This window comes from Rhinatrema bivittatum, chromosome 11 (genome assembly GCF_901001135.1).
Source record: "Rhinatrema bivittatum chromosome 11, aRhiBiv1.1, whole genome shotgun sequence".
Lineage (NCBI taxonomy): Eukaryota > Metazoa > Chordata > Amphibia > Gymnophiona > Rhinatrematidae > Rhinatrema > Rhinatrema bivittatum.
In genome coordinates, this window is record NC_042625.1 from 82126754 (window position 1) to 82135637 (window position 8884).

The 8884-nt window shown below is 41.5% G+C and overlaps 1 long non-coding RNA gene across 1 annotated transcript; it reads right to left on the bottom strand.

Annotated features, from left to right (window-relative positions):
• Window positions 1-1678: 1678 nt before the first annotated feature.
• LOC115100655 lies at window positions 1679-8674 on the bottom strand. Its single transcript, XR_003859159.1, has 3 exons — window positions 8552-8674; window positions 6873-6939; window positions 1679-1787 (listed from the first exon to the last, which is right to left on the bottom strand). It is a non-coding gene; the product is annotated as an uncharacterized LOC115100655 (long non-coding RNA).
• Window positions 8675-8884: the final 210 nt, after the last annotated feature.

Genomic DNA, 8884 nt, shown 5'->3' on the forward strand with positions numbered 1-8884 from the left:
AAAAACTGTGAAAATACTGCAGGGTGTAGTATACTTCCTCACATGAACAAAACTGTGAAAATACTGCAGGGTGTAGTATACTTCCTCACATGAACAAAAACTGTGAAAATACTGCAGGGTGTAGTATACTTCCTCACATGAACAAAACTGTGAAAATACTGCAGGGTGTAGTATACTTCCTCACATGAACAAAACTGTGAAAATACTGCAGGGTGTAGTATACTTCCTCACATGAACAAAACTGTGAAAATACTGCAGGGTGTAGTATACTTCCTCACATGAACAAAACTGTGAAAATACTGCAGGGTGTAGTATACTTCCTCACATGAACAAAACTGTGAAAATACTGCAGGGTGTAGTATACTGCCTCACATGAACGAAAACTGTGAAAATACTGCAGGGTGTAGTATACATGAACAAAAACTGTGACAATACTGCAGGGTGTAGTATACTTCCTCACATGAACAAAAACTGTGAAAATACTGCAGGGTGTAGTATACTTCCTCACATGAACAAAACTGTGAAAATACTGCAGGGTGTAGTATACTGCCTCACATGAACGAAAACTGTGAAAATACTGCAGGGTGTAGTATACATGAACAAAAACTGTGACAATACTGCAGGGTGTAGTATACTTCCTCACATGAACAAAAACTGTGACAATACCGCAGGGTGTAGTATACATGAACAAAAACTGTGAAAATACCGCAGGGTGTAGTATACTTCCTCACGTGAACAAAAACTGTGACAATACCGCAGGGTGTAGTATACTTCCTCACATGAACAAAAACTGTGAAAATACTGCAGGGTGTAGTATACTTCCTCACATGAACAAAAACTGTGACAATACTGCAGGGTGTAGTATACTTCCTCACATGAACAAAACTGTGACAATACTGCAGGGTGTAGTATACTTCCTCACATGAACAAAAACTGTGAAAATACCGCAGGGTGTAGTATACATGAACAAAAACTGTGAAAATACTGCAGGGTGTAGTATACTTCCTCACATGAACAAAAACTGTGAAAATACCGCAGGGTGTAGTATACATGAACAAAAACTGTGACAATTCCGCAGGGTGTAGTATACTTCCTCACATGAACAAAAACTGTGACAATTCCGCAGGGTGTAGTATACTTCCTCACATGAACAAAACTATGAAAATACCGCAGGATGTAGTATACTGCCTCACATGAACAAAAACTGTGAAAATACTGCAGGGTGTAGTATACTTCCTCACATGAACAAAAACTGTGACAATACCGCAGGGTGTAGTATACTTCCTCACATGAACAAAACTGTGAAAATACTGCAGGGTGTAGTATACTTCCTCACATGAACAAAAACTGTGACAATACCGCAGGGTGTAGTATACTTCCTCACATGAACAAAAACTGTGACAATACCGCAGGGTGTAGTATACTTCCTCACATGAACAAAAACTGTGACAATACCGCAGGGTGTAGTATACTTCCTCACATGAACAAAAACTGTGACAATACTGCAGGGTGTAGTATACATGAACAAAAACTGTGACAATACTGCAGGGTGTAGTATACTTCCTCACATGAACAAAACTATGAAAATACTGCAGGGTGTAGTATACTTCCTCACATGAACAAAAACTGTGACAATACCGCAGGGTGTAGTATACTTCCTCACATGAACAAAAACTGTGACAATACTGCAGGGTGTAGTATACTTCTTCACATGAATAAATCTTCGGTCCCCAGGGCAGTTTGCTCGTGTTGAATTCTTCGCTGCATAAGAGTAGCCTGTGTGTGCTCTGTAGGAAAAAAAATTCCAGCAATTAAAATCCCCACTTACACTTCCTTTTCTTGTATCTGCACCTATTCCTGTGGATTGTCATTCATGTGATAATATGGATCCTGTAAGATGAAAGAATACCGAGGAATCTGCTTTCAGTCATTGAAATAGTGTTTTAATTACAGTAATAATATTCCCTGTAATGTCTCAGCTTACTGATCCCGTCACTATAAAACATTTGTATAGGGTTACAAAGTGCAGACTTTTAAATTCTAAATATGCAGATTCTAATGAATTCACTTACAGAAATAAATAAATAAATTCCATAAACGGTAGCTGGGGCTATGCTAGTTCTCTTTTTCCCACGCTGCCTGATACATGGGACGAAACAGCACCCCCATCTCTGCACACTGCTGTCCAACGCTTCCTAAAGCTTACCTCGCCACCCCCACTCCCCACCTTGCATCCTCTCCATGTGCCCTCCGTAGATTCATGGCACTGCCTACATTTGAGTCTGCCAATACATGTGAAAAAAAAAATTGGCTACATAAGCCAGGCTGGTTTCTGTGCTGCTAGGTGTGGCTTTGGATTTTCAGCGTAAGTTGACAGCGTTCTCCACGCTGTCGGTCAGAGATGCTATTGTCCTATTCCATGCACCCCTGTTAATGAGTGCATTTATGGTATATAAAGTTAATGAGTGCATTTATGGAATATAAAGTAAAACGGATGAAGCCCAACAAGAAATCTGAATAATTGTCACTTTTTTAAAGCTACATCTATTCACCGGATTTATTTATTTATTTGTGTTTTTTTGCATGATGCATGAACGGTAATCAAAAACATTTTTACGAGTGTGTTCCTAAAAACTGAAGGGCTCATTATGTCTGACCCTAGAGGGTGTTAGATGAGGGTTGTGCATTTGCTTTAAAAAAAAGAAAGAAAGAAAAACACAATAAAACACCCATATTTTGTTTTGTTTAAAAACAAACCAAACAGCCCTTCCCTCCCCCCAAAAAATCTAGAGCCGCCAGCAATCAAAATGATGTCCTCCCCCTCCCCGGGCCTTCCCCAGGAGTAGCAGACCCCCCTTGTTGGGGTCTGCCATCACTCTTAGAAGAAAGGATCCGGAGCAAGCCCCAGTTGCTCCTGCCCTGCTGGGGTCTGGCTGGAAAACGGAGCAAGTCAGTGCCTTTTTGTGGTAGGACTGCAGGTTGCTACGGCCTCAGGGCCAGCTCTCACAATCTTACAACTGGGACTCACAACTGGTCATCCCCTCTTGCCCTTTTCTACTTGGTGAACTGAGAAGACCCTTAGCAAGGGGTAAGTTCATCGTCAGTTTCTGGCATCTGTTTTTGTTTCAGGTAAACAAACCTAAACATTAAACAAACCGAAACCCAGATTTTCAAACATCCCCAAACAGAAATGAAAACTAGCTCCCTATAATTGTATAAAATATGACTCCCAGCCCGCTCGTGTACAATCATGTCACACTCCAAGTTTTCATATTTCAAAGCCCAGTGACGTTTACAAATCCTTCAAGCTTGCCAGTGAATAAACATTTATACATAGCTTTCGAGTGGAGTCTTTTAAAATGGAAGCATCACAGCTCCTGTCTTCCAACACGGTCTGTGTTTCGCCCCTTGCCTACATCAGGGAAGAACTTCGTCTATTTTCCATCGCAAGAAACCTGCAGCAGGGCGATTCTTACAAGGGAATCTTCTTTCTTCTGAGGCTCTGACTTTCACACTAAAGCCACTCTTTGGGCCGTTCCCCATAGCCATGACACGGAGAAAGCCTCAAGTACGGACTGTAACTCCCTTTGTCTTCTGGGATTATATTTCCCTTTATTCCCAAAGGGAAGATTAGTGCATTAAAATGTTTTCCTAATCTTTACTGGTCATGCTTCCTATGTTCCCTGATGCATAAGATTTAAGAGTAAAGAAACATTGGCCATATTTTTCACTACAAGTTTATTATTTTTCTCCACATTTTAATACTCAGGGCAAAGAACTCACATAGATATCTGATCACACTGACACCATCTCGCTTCTTCTCCCTACCTATCTACTCTTTTTAATAGACTTTTAATTAAAACTCTGTGCACAAGGGTCAATAGCCCTTGATTATCAGATGAATGTAGGCCTTGAGCTGCATTACCTTTATAGGCTCTTAGGATAACAAGCCTTCAGCACACATTCTGTTGGTTTATGTCCATTTTGTTGCCAGAGAAAAATAATGCTAATGGTCCATAAAAGGCTTGTCAATCTGACCTTGAGCTCTTTGCACAGTCCTTACAAGGAACTATTGAGTGAATGCTGCCTTGACAGCAGATAAAGAGTTTAGGTCAACAAGCTTAATAACTGCATTAGGCTAAGCTGAAAATGCCTCTCTTTAAGCAGGCATTCCCCTTAGATGGATAATTGATAGTAACCTTCCAAACAGTGAAGCAAAAGTGCCTGTTAATATGTTTTAACAATGATAAGAGTTTTATTACACGTTTATGTATATGTTTTATTATGTGAATGTTATTAAGTTGTAAACCACCTTGAAGCCCCTGACTAAGCAGTATAGAAACCTTTTTAAATAAATAAGCTAGATCATTTTTCTTCCCATTAAGAAATCCATATGTGGCTTTTGGATATGAAATATAGCAGGAGGGGAAATATTTTTTGAGTTATAAGTTTGAATTCTACTAGTTTAACATATACCAGTTTAAATACTCTCCTTGTAGTAAGAGTTATGTAAATTCTTGTTACTGTTTATTGCTTGTATTTCTTTTTTTATTTGCTTTTCTTTATTAATAGGAAGTGCCAAAGAGTATATTTCCACTCAGGAAGCAAAGGAAATTCTCCAGAGCATGAACGATTCTTTGAATTGCTCTCTGTCTCCACCTGCTGGTGTAGAGAAGTTCCTTAGTATCTGTAGTTCCTACTATCTGTAGGTGATTTTCAAAGTTTGCTTCCCTCTTTTTCTCATCCTTGGCCAGTTTAAAAGGGAAGCTTACATGGGAGCAGAAAGAGACAGGACTTCTGCAAGGATTATAAGCATGCCTTGGTGAGAGGGCATTGCTGCTACTGCAAGCATTTTGACATGCAGGAAGAAAGACGTGGCCTATGGCCAACTCACTGGTTCAAAAGAGAAAGGAGGCATAGGGGGAGGGCTCGTGCTTGGAGAAAGAGAAGGGAGGGTGCAGAGAAACACAGAAGGGCAGAAGAAGGAGGAGGGGCAGGAGTGGCAGAGGCTTGCAAAGGCCTTTTTGCCATCCCTTACAGCTTGCTGCTCTTGGCAGCCACCTATGCTTCTTCAATGCTTGGTAGATCATGCCAGCACTTGACTATCTGCTTTAAAACACACGGACATCAACAAGATGGGAGAAATTAGTTCATATAGCACTGTAAGACTGATCATGTAATGAATTTTCCTCATGTGATACTTGTCAATAAACCCAACATGCACTGAAAAAGAAATCAAGAATTGCAAATTGTAGCTCTCTGTGCAGCTGTAGCTTTCTTCTGGCATTTCATGTCAGAAGAAAGTATCTGTTAAGTAGGTCTTTCAGAATGTTAATCATTAAATATATGCCAACGTTGACAAATTTCTCAATAGAGAGATGTGACAGACGGTTGCATCCTGAACAATGTGGAGGGCTCTTCAAATCTGGCCCCAATATGAAATCTTTCCCCAAGCCCCATTGGTTCAGAAGTTCTGAGTAGTTGTCCTGGGTGGCTCTGTGCCACAGGCTTACAATCTGAAAATTAAACTTTGCAAGAGGAGCCAGGTGTGGCGAGAGACTAAGATTTAGTTACATGGAAGCAGAGAGAAGCAGCACTGAAACTCGCAGTAACTGCCGCACGGTATTGCATTATGAAATAATGTGCACTTTGCTTTAATCGCTGACAAGGAGCTGGAGGAAGATGGTACTCGGCCTCACTTGGGTTGTGAGGATAGGGTTACCAGATGTGCGGTCATTCTGAGCCATTCCTGGTTTTACAGTCCAGCCTTTCTTAGGAATGTTGCAACTACAAACCTACGGATGTATTAGGGTAAGACCAGGACTGGCTCAACCTGTCCAAATGCTGGGGAGCCCACCAATAACCTTAGCTGAGGGACCACTTCCAGTTTTTAAAAAAATCTTTATTTATCCAATACAGGTAGCATTTACAGCATTATAGGAGATTACTTTATATAAATTAGGGATAACTTTTCATGGCGACTAATAAAATGCAATACTCTGTTAAGTAGCAAAACTATAAAGGTAAGCTGAGTGAGTGACCGGATCAGAAAAGAGCCATGCAGCAAATGGTTCTCAAGTCAGACCTGGAGTAACCTCCCTAGCCAGTCTGGTTGTCAGGATCTCCACAATGAATATGCATGAGGAACATTTGCACACCATGGAGGCCATCACATGTAAATCTTTCTCATGCGTATTCATTGTGGAGATCCTGAAAACCAGACTGGCTGGGGGGGGGGGGGGGGGGGGGTTACTCCAGGGCCAGCTTGAGAACCTTTGCTGTACAGCGTTGCTGTGACCCAGTTTCCCTTTATTTGCATAAGCAAAGGCTCTCAGTGGTGGCTGTGTTATGGATCCATTAAAAACTTGCATTCTTTTTCTAAAACAGTGCCATTTGCAGCATGAAAAAAATTAAAAAAAAGCGTCATTTTTGCCTTTTATTTGTTTATACAAATTTCTATCCTGCCGATCCACAAATCTTGGTGGGTAAGAAAGGGACATACAAAATTAAAACAGCACATGTCCACTCTGTGAAATACAAAATGCAACAAAAGAAACAGAATTGCATAACATATCGTTTTCATCCCACAAGCCAAAAAGACACAGCATGGGAGTTAGAGCAAGATGGATACCTGTAACCAAAAGGGCTGCATCCATTTTTCTCTGTCTTTTGGAAAATATAATGGGATTATTTAGCCTGAGTCTATTAATGAACTCAGAGCCACAGACAGACAGAATATACAGAGGCAGAACCCTGCAGTTATACAACCTCTTTGCTACTATTTAGAGAAATAATAAAATCGTCACTGACTCTGACCCTGTCATCATGAGATCCCTTTGCTACTGTAGAGAAATAATAAAAAGGTCACTGACCTTGGGAAACCTGAAAGTTGTGATTAGGCTGCGTGAGGAGGACGCCTCTCCGGCTCCTGAGCTGGAGCTATTTTGGGTACAATCACAGAATTGTATAAAAATGGTCAGAACTGTCAGAGATCAGATCTCTTCAAGAAACAGACATGGCAGAGCCAACCGATTCCTTGGGACCTTATACAACATCAGTAAGGAATGTATCCTTTGCCTATTATATTGTATTATTATTCTTGCATATATGTGCAATCAGCCAGTCAATGATTATTTGCCATTCATTGTATCTGATCATTATATATTCATAATAAACCATTATTCACCAGGAGCTGAATTGTGTCTCGTATTGTGCATATTTTGTGTGTGTGAATTACTGTAATCTCCTGTAAGGACTGAAATGCAGAAACTCAGCAGGGAGGCTGCAGTGAGCTCCTATAAGGGATAAACTGTTGGCTGTATGTATGCTTGTAGGGTAAGCTCTGTCACAGTCATATGTAGGTAAATCCCTTTGCGTTTGAGTGTGGGCTTCGTAGGTGAGCCCAGGTAAGCCCTGTCAGGATCACAGGTAAATCCTTGGGTGAGCCCCATTGTTCAGGGGTTCACCCAAGATCTTAGGAGCTCTAGTCATCTTTGTCCTAGTCTGTCGGTCTGAACCTGAAACAAACAGGGTTCGCCAAACTATCGACATAGCAGCGAGGTTACAAGAGCTGATCTACCCATTTGAGAAGACCCCCAGGAATCTTAACCTCAGCCGCCTGTTCCTTCAAAATGCATCTCCAAAAATGGGTACAGCAGAGGCAGCTCAGCTTGGTGTCACTGTTGCACGATTCTTATGATTCCTCTGCAGTGTTTCCACCTTCGGCCAACTCAGGGAGCAAAAGACCTCAGCCAGGAATAGGACCCAGGTCCCTCCACTTGGCACAGAACGAGCAGGCCAGCCCCACCACATTAAAACGTTACATTGCACATCCATGGCTGCAGCTGCTCCAGGCCTGGAGGGGCTCCACATTTTTAACCCAAGCTTGCTCCCTGTGGCTTAAGATGATTGGCCCCCCTCCAGAGCTAATTGCCTAGAAACAGGGCACAAGGTAAGACCTGTAAAGTGAACCACATGTCTGCACAAATCCACATGTGAATAGCTGAATATTTATCTGTGCTTTCCTGTTATCCTGCATATCTGTGCTGTATGTGAGTGTCTGTGCATGTCAGCGTCCCTATGGTGTCTGATACGTGTGTGTGTGTGTGAGAGAAGGAAAGGGGAGGCTAAATTAGCTTTAAACTTTTCCTGTCATCCCTCAATATCAGGGAGTGTAATTGTATAACATTACAGTAACTTGCTTGAGTTCTATGCACATAAGTTACTCCAGTTTTTGAAGCAAGCATATGTGCCTAAGCTCACTTTGAAAATTATGCAAAATAATGCACACAGTCCCACCCGTACAGAGTTACACCTGTTCTTTGCAGAGCGTAACTTACTTGTGTTAATTTAGGCACATGCATGCTGAAAATCAAAAGTGGAGGTGTAAATCCCAACTCCCCCTCCCCCCTAGAATGCCTGTGTTTTGTGTGCATACAAGAATGCATGAAATAGGGTTGCATGAATCCTTTTACAGTGCACAAACCTCGGGCAACTTTATAACAAGCCCTTTAAGTGGGCTTCATGTGCCTAAAAAGGCTTTGAAAATTACCCCCATAAGCCTGAAAATCCTTGCTTCATTGGTTGCAGAAAGAATGGAGCTACTCATTCTGTGCTCCTGAGATAAGTTTGCGCTCTGCCGGAGATCTCTTCTGGAATGCAAATCCGTCCTTTCTGCAAGAATAGAAAACGGTTGGTGAAGGGCTGATGAAGATGCACCGCTCTCTGGATAATGGTTACAATTAAATAAAATGACAACTCTAATCTGTGCTTCCACATCCCTGGTATTAAATGTGCCTAGGACATTGCTGATGCTCCGCATGTAAGCAGAGTTAATAAATCACAATTCTGCAGTTGGGAGAGAGAAGTCCACTTTAATTGAAAA